The sequence below is a fragment of the Lycorma delicatula genome, chromosome 4 (assembly GCF_047948215.1).
Source record: "Lycorma delicatula isolate Av1 chromosome 4, ASM4794821v1, whole genome shotgun sequence".
Lineage (NCBI taxonomy): Eukaryota > Metazoa > Arthropoda > Insecta > Hemiptera > Fulgoridae > Lycorma > Lycorma delicatula.
Genome location: NC_134458.1, coordinates 211,679,565 through 211,696,470, shown reverse-complemented (window position 1 = coordinate 211,696,470; position 16,906 = coordinate 211,679,565). Strand labels below are relative to the sequence as shown.

The following is a 16,906-nucleotide window of genomic DNA, read 5'->3' as shown; positions in this document are numbered from 1 at the left end:
TCATATGTTAGGTTTTGAATTATTTTTTATTTTGGAACCAGTATTTGATAAAATACTTATATATTGTCAGCCTTGTCTACCATTCAGGACTTTCAAGTGTCACTGTATGTCGGTTAAGTTTAAAATTAAAACTTTCTACCCAATATTTCCAGCAAATGTAAGTAAAACTTTAGTAACAGTGTAATTTGTTAAGTGGTAATGTCAGTGTAGAGAAATTTTTTTCTATATAAAGCATGTAAAAAATTCTGAGTTGTGTGATCGCTGTGTCTCAGTGACATATTTACACTTATTTGGATAAACCACAGTATTTTATTTATTATTTTTTATTTAGCTTATGCTTTAAAAGGAGCTGCTAGCCAGTTACCTTTATAGATAATTATTTATTAGTTGTTTCAACTTTTTATTTTGTTATTTTGGAAACAACAATAAATGTTGCTTTTCAGGTGTAGAAAAGGGTCCAGGGGTGGGGGGTGGAAGGGGCCTCAGAGCCGTGTCCCCTTCCATAAGCGCCCTGCTGCTCTGACCCCCGGTCAGCCCAACGATGAGGTGAGGGCCTCCTCACCCCTAAACAGGTTCGTTGACCTGGTTCTATTATAAAAACCATTGTTCCAAATGCAACAATATCTAACCTTGCCTATTTTTTCTTTTTTTTTTAATATTTCTTTTGGTTTATTTTATTAATATCCAATCAGAAGTCATTTATATAAAATTGCATTTTCTGGTTTTACATAGTGAGTTCATGATGAAGTTAATGAATTATTTATCAACTATGGAGGAAAATGATTAAACTAGGTGATTCTTTGATTTTACAGTCTGTTAAATAAGAAATTTTCTCTGTGTTGTAATATAGATATCTATTAACATTTTAAAGGCTTTAATTTTTCCAACAGAACAAAAAATTAATGTAGGTAATGTTATTTTTTTTATAAAGTTACTGATGGAAAAAAATATTAAGTACTGTATACTTAAAAAACATTTCTTGTGAAGGAGATAGCATTAAAATAATGTAAACTGCAAAAAGAGGTTTTTGATGAACTCTGTTCAAAATAGATCTATATAAATTAGAGGAATCATTAAGTGAAAACAGATTATTCATTTTTCGTTAACACAGATGTCACGAAACTCTTGATTTTTATTTTATTGACTTTTTTTTTGTGAAAGTTGTTAATTATTAGATCAGATTGAAAAACAAATACTTGTCTTTAAAAATTGTAATTTTATCTGATAGAAACTAAATTCAGCATTATAATGCCCTTTTGCATATCTGAATTGTTTTTGCTTGCTGAATTAATTCACCACAGAAGCTTTGATGTTTATATGTGGAAATAAGCAATTGGATTTTTTTTGTAGTCAGTGAGAGATGCCATGCCTGACTGGGATTCAAACCCAGGACCCTCAGATAAAAGGCCAAGATGTGGTAACATTCTGCCACAGATAAGGCCAAATTTGATGAATTTTTAAAAATTTAATATTGTTAATTTTGTGATAGTCAACTTTAACGTATTTCAGAATACTGTAAAACATTAATCATAGTTTTATATGGATTTTATTTTATGAAACTTTCACTTAAGCTTTTATTCTGTATTTTATGAATCAAATTATTGTTTAGGACTACTGTAATTTATATTTATTAAGAAAACTCTACAGATAGCTCAGTAGACAGATTCACCCACACCAAACAGGTCATTATCACAGTTAGTAAAAAGATGAATGATCTACTCACAAAAGGTCTGCGTAAGAAACAAACAGCTCCACCCAAAAAAAAAAAAATCCTCTAGGTTTCCTTCAGGCAGTGAACATCCATCTTGTATACAGTACCTCAAAAGTCAGGAGGAATATCTTTACGCAAGGGAGGAGCACAGAACCCTCACTGGTTCTAAAAATTGTTTAGTGTCTTAAAGGATGCAACTTAACTGAACAATAAATTGTTCCGCTGTGCCCCATTGGAGTAGAGTTTACTGGTTCCTTCAAGTTAAAAATAATTGGAATTCAGTCACCATTGTTTATAAATATTGAATTTTATGAAAAATAATACATTTTTTTTTTGTCTTCAGTCATTTGACTGGTTTGATTCAGCTCTCCAAGATTCCCTATCTAGTGCTAGTCGTTTCATTTCAGTATACCTCTACATCCTACATCCCTAACAATTTGTTTTACATATTCCAAACGTGGCCTGCCTACACAATTTTTTCCTTCTACCTGTCCTTCCAATATTAAAACAACTATTCCAGGATGCCTTAGTATGTGGCCTATAAGTCTGTCTCTTCTTTTAACTATATTTTTCCAAATGCTTCTTTCTTCATCTATTTGCTGCAATACCTCTTCATTTGTCACTTTATCCACCCATCTGATTTTTAACATTCTCCTATAGCACCACATTTCAAAAGCTTCTAATCTTTTCTTCTCAGATACTCCGATTGTCCAAGTTTCACTTCCATATAAAGCGACATTCCAAACATATACTTTCAAAAATCTTTTCCTGACATTTAAATTAATTTTTGATGTAAACAAATTATATTTCTTACTGAAGGCTCGTTTCGCTTGTGCTATTCGGCATTTTATATCGCTCCTGCTTCGTCCATCTTTAGTAATTCTACTTCCCAAATAACAAAATTCTTCTACCTCCATAATCTTTTCTCCTCCTATTTTCACATTCAGTGGTCCATCTTTGTTATTTATACTACATTTCATTACTTTTGTTTTGTTCTTGTTTATTTTCATGTGATAGTTCTTGCGTGGGACTTCATCTATGCCGTTCATTGCTTCTTCTAAATCCTTTTTACTCTCAGCTAGAATTACTATATCATCAGCAAATCATAGCATCTTTATCTTTTCACCTTGTACTGTTACTCCGAATTTAAATTGTTCTTTAACATCATTAACTGCTAGTTCCATGTAAAGATTAAAAAGTAACGGAGATAGGGAACATCCTTGTCGGACTCCCTTTCTTATTACGGCTTCTTTCTTATGTTCTTCAATTGTTACTGTTGCAATCAATCGCTTCCTCACATGCACTGCGCAGTAATTCTACAGGTATTCCGTCTATTCCAGGTGCTCTTCTGCCATTTAAATCTTTTAATGCTCTCTTAAATTCAGATCTCAGTATTATTTCTCTCATTTCATCCTCCTCAACTTCCTCTTCTTCCTCTATAACACCATTTTCTAATTCATTTCCTCCGTATAACTCTTCGATATATTCCACCCATCTATCGACTTTACCTTTCGTATTATATATTGGTTTACAATCTTTGTTTAACACATTATTAGATTTTAATTTATGTACCCCAAAGTTTTCCTTAACTTTCCTGTATGCTCCGTCTATTTTACCAATGTTCATTTCTCTTTCCACTTCTGAACACTTTTCTTTAATCCACTCTTCTTTCACCAGTTTGCACTTCCTGTTTATAGCATTTCTTAATTGCCGATAGTTCCTTTTACTTTCTTCATCACTAACATTCTTATATTTTCTACGTTCATCCATCAGCTGCAATATATCGTCTGAAACCCAAGGTTTTCTACCAGTTCTCTTTATTCCGCCTAAGTTCGCTTCTGCTGATTTAAGAATTTCCTTTTTAACATTCTCCCATTCTTCTTCTACATTTTCTACCTTATCTTTTTTACTCAGACCTCTTGCGATGTCCTCCTCAAAAATCTTCTTTACCTCCTCTTCCTCAAGCTTCTCTAAATTCCATTGATTCATCTGACACGTTTTCTTCAGGTTTTTAAACCCCAATCTACATTTCATTATCACCAAATTATGGTCGCTATCAATGTCTGCTCCAGGGTAAGTTTTGCAGTCAACGAGTTGATTTCTAAATCTTTTCTTAACCATGATATAATCTATCTGATACCTTGCAGTATCGCCTGGCTTTTTCCAAGTGTATATTCTTCTATTATGATTTTTAAATTGGGTGTTGGCAATTACTAAATTATACTTCGTGCAAAACTCTATAAGTCGGTCTTTCATTCCTTTTGCCCAGCCCGTATTCACCCACTATATTTCCTTCCTTACCTTTTCCAATGCTTGCATTCCAATCTCCAACTATTATTACATTTTCATCTCCTTTTACGTGTTTAATTGCTTCATCAATCTCTTCGTATACACACTCTACCTCATCATCATCATGGGCGCTTGTAGGCATATAGACGTTAACAATCGTTGTCGGTTTAGGTTTTGATTTTATCCTTATTACAATGATTCTATCGCTATGCGTCTTGAAATACTCCACTCTCCTCCCTATCTTCTTTTTCATCACGTAACCTACTCCTGCCTGTCCATTATTTGACGCTGAGTTAATTACTCTAAACTCATCTGACCAAAAGTCGCCTTCCTCTTCCCACCGAACCTCACTAATTCCTACTATATCCACATTTACCCTATCCATTTCCCTTTTTAAATTTTCTACCCTACCAACCTTTTTTAAGCTTCTAAACATTCCACGCTCCGACTCGTAGAATGTTATTTTTTACTTTTCTGGTGACCCCTTCCGTAGTAGTCCCCACCCGGAGACTATTTACCTCTTTACTTATCCCCTGAACGGGGGACTATTTACCTCCGGAATATTTTACCAAGGAAGGCGCTTCCATTATTGTTATGTGAAAATGCAGAGAGCTACATTTTCTTGGAAAAAAAAAACAGCTGTAGTTTTCCATTGCTTTCAGCTGCACAGTACTCAGAGGACTGAGTGATGTTGATATGGCCGTTTAAGTCATTGTGACTCACGCCCCTAACAACTACTGAAAGAGCTGCTGCCCTCTTTCAGGAATCATTCCTTAGTCTGGCTCTCAACAGATACCTCTCCGATATGGTTGCACTTTCGGTCCAGCTACTCTGTATCCCTGAGCACTCAAGCCCCCTCACCAACGGCAAGGTCTCATGATTCATAGAGGAGGTATCAAATGCTAGAGATATGTTTTGAGATATTTCAGTTACAACTTCTATATCTGATCATGGTTGTTTAAACTATCACATTTATGTTATGTTGTTAGGATGTATTACTTATTAATTTTTAGTACGATTTTTTTTTTTTACATTAGTACTAAATTCTCTTGTTATTCTGACAGTATTACTGTTATTAAAAAAAATGAACAATTTAACATTGTTAAGTTATCGTTTAATGGTTTCTTTTTGTTATATTTTTAAGTGTCAATAAGTACAGTTTTTAATTAACATGATCCACTTGAACGTTTTCTTTATTTTGACTTCTGATTGTTAATATTGTCTTTATTTTTTAGATAAACATTCAGGTTTAGTTGGTTTATTGACTGGAATGTTTACTGCATGTTGCTTCTTCAAAATAATTTTTTTTTTGGGATTTGTGAATAATGTCTGGTTGATGGGACAATAATCCTCTGTTATGTTCTCTGCTTTTTTACATTAAATTATCTTTTAAATTAATTAAAGCCCTTAATGTCATTAATATTTAGTTATTGTAACATAATTATTATTTTTTATGTGGGTTCAGCTCACCTTACAGGAATATTGATTGAAATTATGATAGTAGAAAATGAGTGAAAATATTCCTTTAAAAGTTTTTAACAAAAGGGTTGGAATCTGAAAAGAAATTCTAAGATAAGATATAACATTTTTGTTTAATTTAGTTTGAATTAAATTTATTTTGAAAATTATTTCAAGCAGGCAGATGGATTAAAATTGTACAATCGATTGAACCCATTTATTTAATATAATATGCTTTGAAAGACATTAATTAATATTAGCTGTGCAAAAGCATTAAATTTTATGGTAGTGTATATGAAAAAAAAGAAAATCAGAAAAAAATTAATATTTTCGATGGATTTTTAATTAGTTTTTAAGTCATTTTTACACCTTTGATGTCATTCTCAACTCTATTACATGGTAATATTAATTTCAGAAAGGATTTTATTTCAGTTGTTAAATAATGATAATAATACAAAGAAGAAAAAAGATAATTGGCTTTTAAGTATATAAAAAAAATTTTTAGTGACCAGTAGTTATCTACAAGGTCTGTCCAGAAAGTAATATCACCAAGTCTACAAGTATGAAAAAAAAAACATTTTTTGCATAATAATTAGAATAATAACACCTGCACATTAAAATTCTTCAAAATAGTGTCCTCCTGCGTAAAAAATAGCGTCTTTGCCAGCAGGATTTCCAATCTGAAGGTATCCTGGAAGGCCTGTTCAGGAAGTACATTTAAAGTCATTTCACAAGTTACTTTCACGTCGTCAAATCCAGCGTGGGCTTCATCGTCGACCTCTTCACGCCCTTCCAAAAACATCTTGTGCTATCCGTAGACTTGCCTTTGTGATAAACACTCATTCCCAAAGGCCTGCAGACTTGTCGAGTTTAACACACAACTTGATCACATAGCGTCTTTGCCAGCAGGATTTCCAATCTGAAGGTATCCTGGAAGGCCTGTTCAGGAAGTACATTTAAAGCCATTTCACAAGTTACTTTCACGTCGTCAAATCCAGCGTGGGCTTCATCGTCGACCTCTTCACGGCCTTCCAAAAACATCTTGTGCTATCCGTAGACTTGCCTTTGTGATAAACACTGATTCCCAAAGGCCTGCTGACTTGTCGAGTTTAACACACAACTTGATCACATATCTTTGTTCCAATGAGCACTGCATCGCGACTTGTACAAGAGACAAAACAGATGTTTACAAAATCGCCTTTCCTTCACTTCTGAGAGTTCAGAGGCAACTGAGCAATCACTCACTTTGTAGTTGACTTACATCACCGTTGATCCCTGCAGATGGTAGAGCGCACTGCAACGTAGTCGTTTCACAATAAAATGTATGACATTACTTTCTGGACAGACCTTGTATCTACATGTATGATTTTATAAACAGAGTTTCAGTGAAAGAAATTTAGAAATTAGCTAAATCGTATTAGTAATTGACGTATAATTTTAAACCTTATATTGTCAGGATGTGTGAAAAATAGCAGAATTGTTTTTTAATTCCTTCCTTATAGCATTACTAAGTGCACGTGTTTATACATTAATGACATCTTTGATTTACCTGATTTATTTAAAATGAATTAATCTGTCAAAATTATTTTAATAATACTTACTGGTTTTAATGATAAATCTGTTTTCAAGAGCAGAAACAGTAAAAAATTTCATTCTGAAGTTTTTTCTCAGTGATGTTATTATAGTTAATTCAGCTAACCCTGTTTAAGTGAAATTTTTATGATTCATTTCATGATAAAAATCATTTTATGCAGGAAATAACGAAAAAATTCATCACATTTATATTTGCAAACAAGAAATGCAAGATACTGTTTGTGATGTTCTGTTAGAGAGGGAAGGGAAGTTTAAACTGTACTTTCTTCACATAACGCTCTGTATCTAGGTATCGGTTCTGTTAGACGTGGTTATATGTTGTCTGTGAAAGAAATTTAAATTACCGACTTAATTTAGTTTTTTAAATCATGATTTGGAAAAAGTATTTTTAAATTAGTAAAATGATGGTTCAGTGAATTATGTAAAAAGATTTTATAATTATTAGAGCTTGCTTCTATTTGAGTGAGTGAATGTTTAATAAAAAAATAAAACGGTTACATTTAACTTTCTTAAGGTTTGGAGTGTCTTAAGCAACCAACTGGAAAACAAATTTAAGAATAGGAAGGTTGGAACTTTTTTCCCCAGAACTTATATAAACTAGAAATTAATTTATAGAAGTTACTACACAAGGAGTAAATTCTTATTTTTTTTTTTAATTTCATATAACACTTGACACACAAAAGAAGTTGTTTGCCCCTGTAGTTTAGAAAGTAGTACAAATTATATGAAAGTGAAGTAACACAACAAAGAAATATTCTTACACTTTTTCCAAAAAGGATGAAGAAGGAAAAGATAGATGAAAGATAAAATTTACTGTATATATGTAAAAGTGATTATGATACTATTTAAAACCATTGTAGTAATTATTAACACATTCTTTGTGGCAGAAATGTTATTAAATGACTATTTTTCTAAACTTTTATAGCAACTCAATGATAGTCCCAGTTGAACTAGTATATCGCTCACAAAATTGATGATTGATTGTTGAAGGGTTAAATTTTTGCCTATATTGTTATTTTCCAGACTGTGTTAGTTTATATTTACATTAATTTTATTTTTATTGAATAAGTAAAATAAAAATACATTTGCATGCAAAATTTATATCTTTTGAAACTCAAGATAAGCATAATTAAAAAAAAAAAATGTTTAATCTGTAAATACCAGTTTTTTTAAGCCATATATTAAAGTTTTCAAAGATTTTATTTTTTATATGTTTATTTGAGTGAAGAGCAAATTTCTTACAAATTTAAACTTTCAGATCCAGATTGACTTTTTCAATATAGATCCTTACAAATATTGAAAGAGTTTGCTGGCAGTTACTCATAAAATAAAAAGAAGAAAATTTTTTGTAGGATTTTTTTTCTGATGGATTTAAATAATATGCATTATTTGGAAAATAATACTGTAGATTTTGTGTAGTTACATTAATCCCTCCCTTAATTGACATTATCAAAATCAACAGGGATTGAATAAGTTAATCGTTAAACCGGGATATATTCTTTTTTCTTTATTCTTTATTTAGTGATTAAATAGACTTATTGGAGATTAACATCAGTATCACATTAATTTTTCAAAGGTATTTTAAATACTGTATATACTTAATCCAAAAATTACCAGATTAATGTTATTATAGGGCAATTATATAATACAAAATTAAAGAAACTTCAAACATTATTTGAATAATATTAGCTACTTAGTTTCATCCTCTTTTTCACCTCTTCATCGTTGCTCACCAAAGTTAATTGCAACTTTTTTAATCAATTTATCTGTATCCAGTTTTTTTTATGTATTCAAGTACTTACTCTTTGTCTAGTAAAATCACTACACGTTAATGTTCCTTGCTGTTATTGTTGTAGACTATTTATTTGCAACAGATATGAAAAAATTTCAACGCATTTTACAGTTAAACAAACTGAAAAATAAAAGAAGAATAAAAATCATGATGCAAGATTACCAAAGTACTAAATTTTTCTGCTTTGAGAGGGGTAATTCAACTGAAAGGAAATAAAATATAGGAGTAAGAATATAAACAAAATTACATATTAGTATGGCTGTATGTGCCAGGAAATTATAATGGTTGACCCGATCATTACACTAATTTAAGCATTTTATATATTATCAGGATTATATTGAATTAGTGTAAACATGAAGGACAGAATATACAGTTGTTTACAAAGTGAATAGTAATACATTTTCAAACTAAATTGTTTTTAATAAAGTACTCTACTAAAGTAAGTGAAATATTTTGTGTCTCGTTTATTAGATTATTTCAAGAGGTCGTAAAACAGGTAGATTTGTAAGAAGTAATTTGCAGTATAAAATTTATATCTGATTCATTTGTCACCCAAAAAGAGATTCTGTATGATGTTAAAAAAACTGTGACCTGTTATAGATTTTTTGTGGTTATTAATCGTGAAAGTTAGTTTTTTGTTTATTTTTTAAGTATATTGAATCTATTTCTTCCTTTTAAGGTGTGTATATGTGCTTATATTTCTTTTGGGATTTCAAGTAATAATTGTTGCATTTGGATATGGTATGGGAGAGAATATGGGTCCTTTTCCTCGCACTAATATATGTATTTTTATGTGAGAACAGATTGATTATTTTTTCTTCTTGTTATCGCTACTAAAAACAAAAATGTTCAAGTTAAATGTCTAACTTAAATAGCCTTTCAGCTTTACTAACTGTTATGTTTTACAGGTAGTGGTTGTTTGCCACGCTTGCCACTTGCAGGTTATGGTAATTTTTATTAAAGTTTTGTTTGCTGCATTTTTATATTATTTATATTTTATTTTGCTGGTTTTGTTTATTTGTAGTTTGTTTTGTAATCATGTTTTGTTATACTTTTTTTGTTCGCATACATATGTAAAATCAAATTTTTATAATGTTTTTGATGTGGGTAGAAAAAATTGTTGTAAATATCACCAGATCATTATTTTTGTGACAGTGATTATGCACAGCCAACTCTCAATTAGCTACATTTATGTTGAGGAAGCCTAATAATAAACTAAGTTGTCGTTCTTTGTTGGATCATATTATAAAATGGTTTGCAGCTTCGCCTAAGTTTGTTCTTATCACTGAATAGATAATGTCACATTATTTTATTTAATTATCAGATTATTACCATAAAATTATGTATATAAGAATTTATATAGGTTGAATATATGTTAATTAATTTGTACATAAATGGAAACTAGAGATTTATGGAAATTAATGAATTTGTAGTCGTGCAGTAAGAAGTACTTGATTAATACTGGATGCCCTTTTATTTTGGCCGATGTAATTTGTTTTTATTAATTGACAATTTAACTGATTTTTTCACACCTTTTTATTAAAGGTTTGATTCACAAGTGGCTCAAGAAAATGACCATTGTGAATTAATCATTAGATGAAGATAAAAAAATTCAACTGTGCATTCAGACAGTTATACTACTGATAGAACTGTTGATTGGCCTTTGTGTATGTAAATATTGAATAGTAACAGTGTGTATTACTTCAGCTTGATTATGATTTAGGTATCATTCTGCTTAGAATCTGAGCTTGGTGACATACAATTAGTCTTAAAAGTTTTCAAAATATGTTAAACAATATTATTAACATTCTTGTCACTTTTATACCCAATATTTAATACACTGCGGAATCAAACGCGCTGCATTACATATTCATCGCATCATATGCTTTAACTTTCATGAATCGGGTAAATGAACAGATATTGCAATTGTAAAAGGTTTGATTTTTCAATTTTCAACAAATTTATTTTGGAGATTCCTATTTATAAATAAATTGCAACTCTTCTGGCAGTGGAGATATTCCACTAAAATGTTGAATAAAATTTTTCTCTGATGCTGTAATTCTTTTAAAAAGTTCATTCAGAATTTAATTTTATGTTGTAAACTTCATTTAATATAAAATTTTAACTGAAAATTCTGCTGTTTTTAGTGCTGTACTTACTGTTTTCTGACATATGCAAAATATTTGAGTTAATCAAAATACACTTTGTTAGAACATGTTACGAGGTTTTCACATTTACTATTAAAGTAGATGTAATAATATGTAAATACATAATCAAAAGATAAAGAACATTTTGAAAACAAATTTGTTTTATTTGATGTTTTATATAAAATTACCTTCAAGATATTTTTGAAAATTTAAGTAATAAATTTTCTTACAGTTCTGATGATACATCCATTAAGAACATACCACTTTCTTTCATTTCATTTTCATAAAAAAAATTTTGCTCTGCATCAGTTAATTTTGGGAGGGGCAGTTTTTTCTGAAAATTGAAGTAATATTCCACATTACCCCATCAAGCAGACAAATTCTGTTAGTGTAATTCATTATTACTGCAATAGCTTTCAAATTTCTTTTAGATTACAATATTAAGTATATAATCTGTTACAATAATTCAGTAAATAACGTAAGGCATTGAAAAAGGAATAAAAGTTAACTAAAAGCTCAGGTTGAAATTAAGAATGATTGACTAGCATATGTCCAACTTTATGATCAAATAATTTGATTTTTGATGACAGATTAAATCAATTATTACTTCACAAAAGTAATATACAAGATTAAAAAGAAAATGAGTAATGAATACATAAGTATTACAATAAATATTTCTTTTTGTGTATATTACAATGGCCTGTTGCACCTACTTTCAAAGTGTTTATCAATCATAGGTAACATAATTATCTAAATATTAATTTAGAATAATTTTACTTATTTTCAAAAGTGAAAATAATTTTCAGTAATAACAGATCTGATTAAAAGAATAGTGGAATTTTAGTTTTTCTCATAGAATCCTCATTTGCTCATCAATATTGATTTTGTCACCTTCTTCTGTCTTTATCTCTTCAATGTTGGCTAAACATTGAAGAGATAAAGACAGAACCCTTCACATTTGACAGTTGAACTTGATGAGCTTTTTTCGGTCTTGGCTCTTCAGGAAGCTTCCATTGGGACGACTGGGCCTTAGTTTCAATATCATACCCACACACTCATGTTTCATCACCAGTTATGACTCATTTTAGTATTTCTGGATTGTTGTTCACTTCATTCAGCAACTCCTGAGCAATGTTCATTTGGCACTGCTATTGGTTGAAATTCAACAGTTTTAGAACAGAGTTTGCTGCCGCACATTTCATATCCAAAACATATGAAAAAATTGCTTGGCATGAGCCAGATGATATGCCAACATCATCAGCAACCTTTGATAGTGATTGTCCATAATCATTTTCTTCTTTTTTTTTATGTTGTTACCGGTTGTTGATGTTCTGGAACTTTCAGGATGTTCATAATCTTCAATGTCTTCGACCCTCTTGGAAATGTTTGTACTACTTGTATGTTTTATTCATAGAAGAATCACCAAGAACAACATTCAATATTTCTATTGCAGTGCTACACTTCATTGCATTCATATAGCAAAATTTAATGCAGATTCTTCGTTCCATTTTTCCAGTAGTTAAAAATCACCTACCTTACCAAAACGTGTGTAACCTTATCGACAGCAAACAGTAAACTAAGCATCCAGTATGGCTGTTAATGTAAATATACGTTAAGGACAAGTGTACAGACACAACAAAAAATATTATAACAATTGAACTTAAACAGCCTGGAAAATTTAAAAATTTCAAATATTTTTTATCAAACCTCATATAGTAATTAAAATAAAAGTTTTTAATAAGTTAATTCCTCTCAGCTATACTCTTAAATTTTATATGATTAAAAGTTTATTTAATAAATTTTTGTTTATTTTATAAGAAAATTCATCACTATTAGATAAAATACTCAGTAAGATTTTATAAAGTATAAATTATCTGTTTCAGAAACTTACACCTTACTTATGTTAAAGTTATTTAATCATAATGATTTATTTATTTACTCCAAAAACAACAGGTGATGACCAAATATAGTTTTCTTGATATAAGATGAATTTTGTAATGTTTAAAAAATTGCCAAGCCAGATTCTAACCCAGAACACGAAAAAAGAATTTATTGTATAAAATAATCATTTTTCAGTTCAGTTACATTTTTACAACAGATACCTTTAAAACAAAGTAACTTATTTACTTCTCTAACAATTTAAATAATTTGGGGGGTTTACAACATTAATTTTATTTACTTAATTTATTATTTCAAATCAGTTAAAAATAATAGTACATTAATAAATCTTACTGCATTTATTAATTTGTAATTTAGCAAAGAAAATTAACAAACATAAATAAATTCATAAAATAATGTTACAAATAAAGTTAAATAACATGTTTATCTTTTGATATTGAAGTAATTCATATCTCTTGGTTTAAAATTTTTGTACTATTTTTCTGTCATGTTTTTGTTTGATATTTTGTTTTTAATGAGTCAGATTTTCAGTTCAAAACTGAACTTTTCTTCATGTTCAGTTGATATTACTTACATCATTTTTTTCAAAATCAAATTTTGTTGCAAAATTTTATTTATTTGCAATTTAACAAAGTTATTGTATGTCAAATCTAAAAAATTTCTTGACACATTTTTGGGTTATCACATTAGTTTTATAGTTGACATCCTGTTTTATTCAATTTTTTCAGGCCGAAAAACATGTGAAACTGTAAAATTTACTTCATATTTTAAGTTACAAGAATTTCAGGATGGAAAAAATGTGAATGAAATATTTCACTAGTTAGAACTTGAAAAACATTTCCAAATCCATATTATATAATTTTTTCTTTATTTTCACTTTTAGAACATTTTCTGAGATTCTTTCCAATTCTTATGAGAAATTTTGTATTAATTTTATATTTAACAATTTGTAGTATAATCCTTCTTCTATGTATGACTATGAAAATAAATATAATAAAAATAAATCAATAATTTTTCATGTTTATATCCAGAATTATAATTATCTTACTAAACAAAATATGCCTGATAACAAAAAAAAAGCTGAGAATTACATTTTAATAAGTTAAAATAATCTTAAACATGAAAAAATTTCCCCACTGTATGAAACTTACTTTTGAATAACACTAGGAAAATATATGAAATAATTGTAAGAACTAGGTTAAATTTACAAAGTTTTAAATTGCACATTATTAAATATATCTAATAATAAGAATAATCATAAGATAATGATTCTCATTTTGATAATGATCAATGTATGCTTTTCGATCGATCTTATTTTTTTAACTTGTTCTGAAACTAATTCTCAGCTTGGTGATTATAAGAAAAAATAATAAATAGTAATAACTATTATCTAAACATATAATTTGAATTTGGTTTTAATTTGGAGTTTTTTACTTTAATATAGATTTCATAAACAGAAAGCTGCACTAGATTAAATTCCATAGTTACTGTATTTATTATTTTGGAAAGACTTTAATAAAATACTGAAAATTATCAACTGCAGCATTAACAAAAAAGAATTTCAGTTATGAAATGAAATTAAATAACTGAAAATGGAAAAGAAATCTTGGGATACCTTCAAATTTTTTTGTTATTGTGAAACAAATTATTAAGATTCATACTCATCAGCAAAAGTACAATGAACCAAATATAGATAAAAGTAATGTATGATTTGTTTTGAAAGAATCTATTATAATTTAGAAGCTGTCAGAGGTATGAATGGATAATCATTTATTTAAATTCTTTATTATGAAGTATCAACTAAGCCAAAAGTTAACAACTATAAAACTGCTCCAAAGTTGTCGTCATGAGATAAATTGAGTACAGAGAGAGTACTGTGTCCTGCAAATCTGTATATGTGTATATTTTGTAAGAGAAAAGATGTTATAAATATGTTAGAAAGAAAGTATAAGCAGCAAGAGAAAAAATTACTAGTATTATAGAATTTGGGAAGAGAGAAGAGCTGTATCTATATAGAAAAAAAGAAGATTAAGTATGTTTAAAAATGCATGTGTGTATAAGTGGACTTCGTATGATTTCGACAACCTTTGCTAAAAGTTATAAAATATATCCTAGTATATTCATCAATTTTTTAAATTCAGTGAAATAATACATTTCTGGTGAGCAGACACTTAGTCACTTAGTTTTTTAATATATATGGTACATGTTCCTCCCATATACATTGGATATCTATTTTTTTCTCAATCTGTGTTTGTATTTATATAGAAGGAATAATTGTCAACTAATTAGGCTCATTACAGAAAATGCTACTGGTTAAAGGTCATAAAAGATTAGACATGTACAGATGTACTTACTATACGCAAAGAAGTACAAGATAAGAGATTGTTAGGTTGTTGCCAATCCTCAGTAATGGAGACAGCATATGCGAAGAAGGCTTCAAATTTTTTATTTTGTTTATCCAAACTGTGTAAGGTTTCATGTGCCACAGGATAAACAAATAATTGATAGTTGGTTGTACATTAATTTTTTCCTCATTCGTGAATTTATTTCTTTTTATTATTATAAAATTGGCTTTTTTATTCATTAGTATGTATAAGAATAATATATATATTTTATATCATGCTGTGAAATCTCACTTTTTGATAGAGAAATATTTCAATGCTCTCTTATATCTGTTGGTGATAAAGTTTTTATTTAGCGGTTTCTCAATAATAATTAAAAAATTAAAATAGTGTAGGTAACTTGATAAAAGAGTTGATTATGTTATTAAATTAAAAATCTGTGATTATGTGACATAAACTACTTCAAATATTAATATCAGCTTAAATGTGGTTGTATAATGAAATACCTCTTAAGCAAAACCTTTACTAGCACTGGGACACTATACATAAAAAGGTTTTGTTACTTAACAAGGGTTCTAAACTTCAGTACAGCATAAAATAGTTGTGATATCTAGTTAAAGTTTTTAAGTAATATATTGATTAATAAAATGATAAACAAAATTTAATAACAAATCAAATTAAAAAATATTACAACAGTTTATACATAATATTGTTTATATTGATTGAATAATATGAATTTCATTAATTTCACTAATATGATATAAAAAATTTATTTTTTATTTTTTACTCCTTTCTTTTTTGGCAGTAATGATTTAATATCAACAGTAAGAAACAATTCATGGCTTTTTTTATTTTCATTATGACAATGAAAATTCCAAAATTATTTATAAGAAAAAAATAAAAACATAAAAAATTAAAGTAATGAAATAATTAACAAACTTAAATAATTGTTTAAAGATAAGTTTCAACCATCTTGTGATAGAAAAAAAATTATCTGGAAAGTTTGATTCCTCTATAAAAAAACATTTTGTAGATGTATGTTATTTAGGAGTTTGTTATTTATATTTAATTGGATCATTTTATGCAGAAATATAAAAAAAAAAATTGCTGACAAAAGCATGGCATTCAGAAAGTTAACATTGAATAAGAGTTGTCGTAAGAGGGATTATACTGTTAGTAATTTTTCTGTTGGGTTTTTTTATAAAATGTATTTTGGGAAAGGAAAAAATAACATAATTTAGAGAACATTCATAGCCGCTGTAATCAAATAAACATTTTTCCAAATTGCCATAACTATGTATATGATCAGACATCATAAAACTATTTATATGATTCTCTGTTAATAATTTGTATTGTAATTTCTTACTTACCAAATATTATTTATTAAATTTTTAAAAAACCCTGGTAAACAGATGATAATTATTTTTCAGAAAAGAAGTTTCTTTTTTTAATTTCTGTATTCTTTCCTATCTTAATTTAAGTAAAAATTAATAGTCTTGATTCTCATATGGATAAATGTCACTCCCCATCTCCTTTGAAGGATTATGTGTGTATGTTCTGTTATTTATGATTTATTCTTACTGTTGGAAATTATTGTTAAATAAAAGAAAATCATATTCTAGAATTTAATTTATGTAAGTAAATATTAATGTTTTATTGCATTAGTTAGATGCTT

At 28.7% G+C, this 16,906-nt stretch overlaps 1 protein-coding gene across 1 annotated transcript in view; it reads left to right on the top strand.

Moving 5' to 3' along the window:
* skd (mediator complex subunit skuld) overlaps positions 1-16,906 on the top strand; it is a 105,536-nt gene that overhangs the window by 24,412 nt on the left and 64,218 nt on the right. The gene's annotated exons all lie outside the window — the stretch shown is intronic.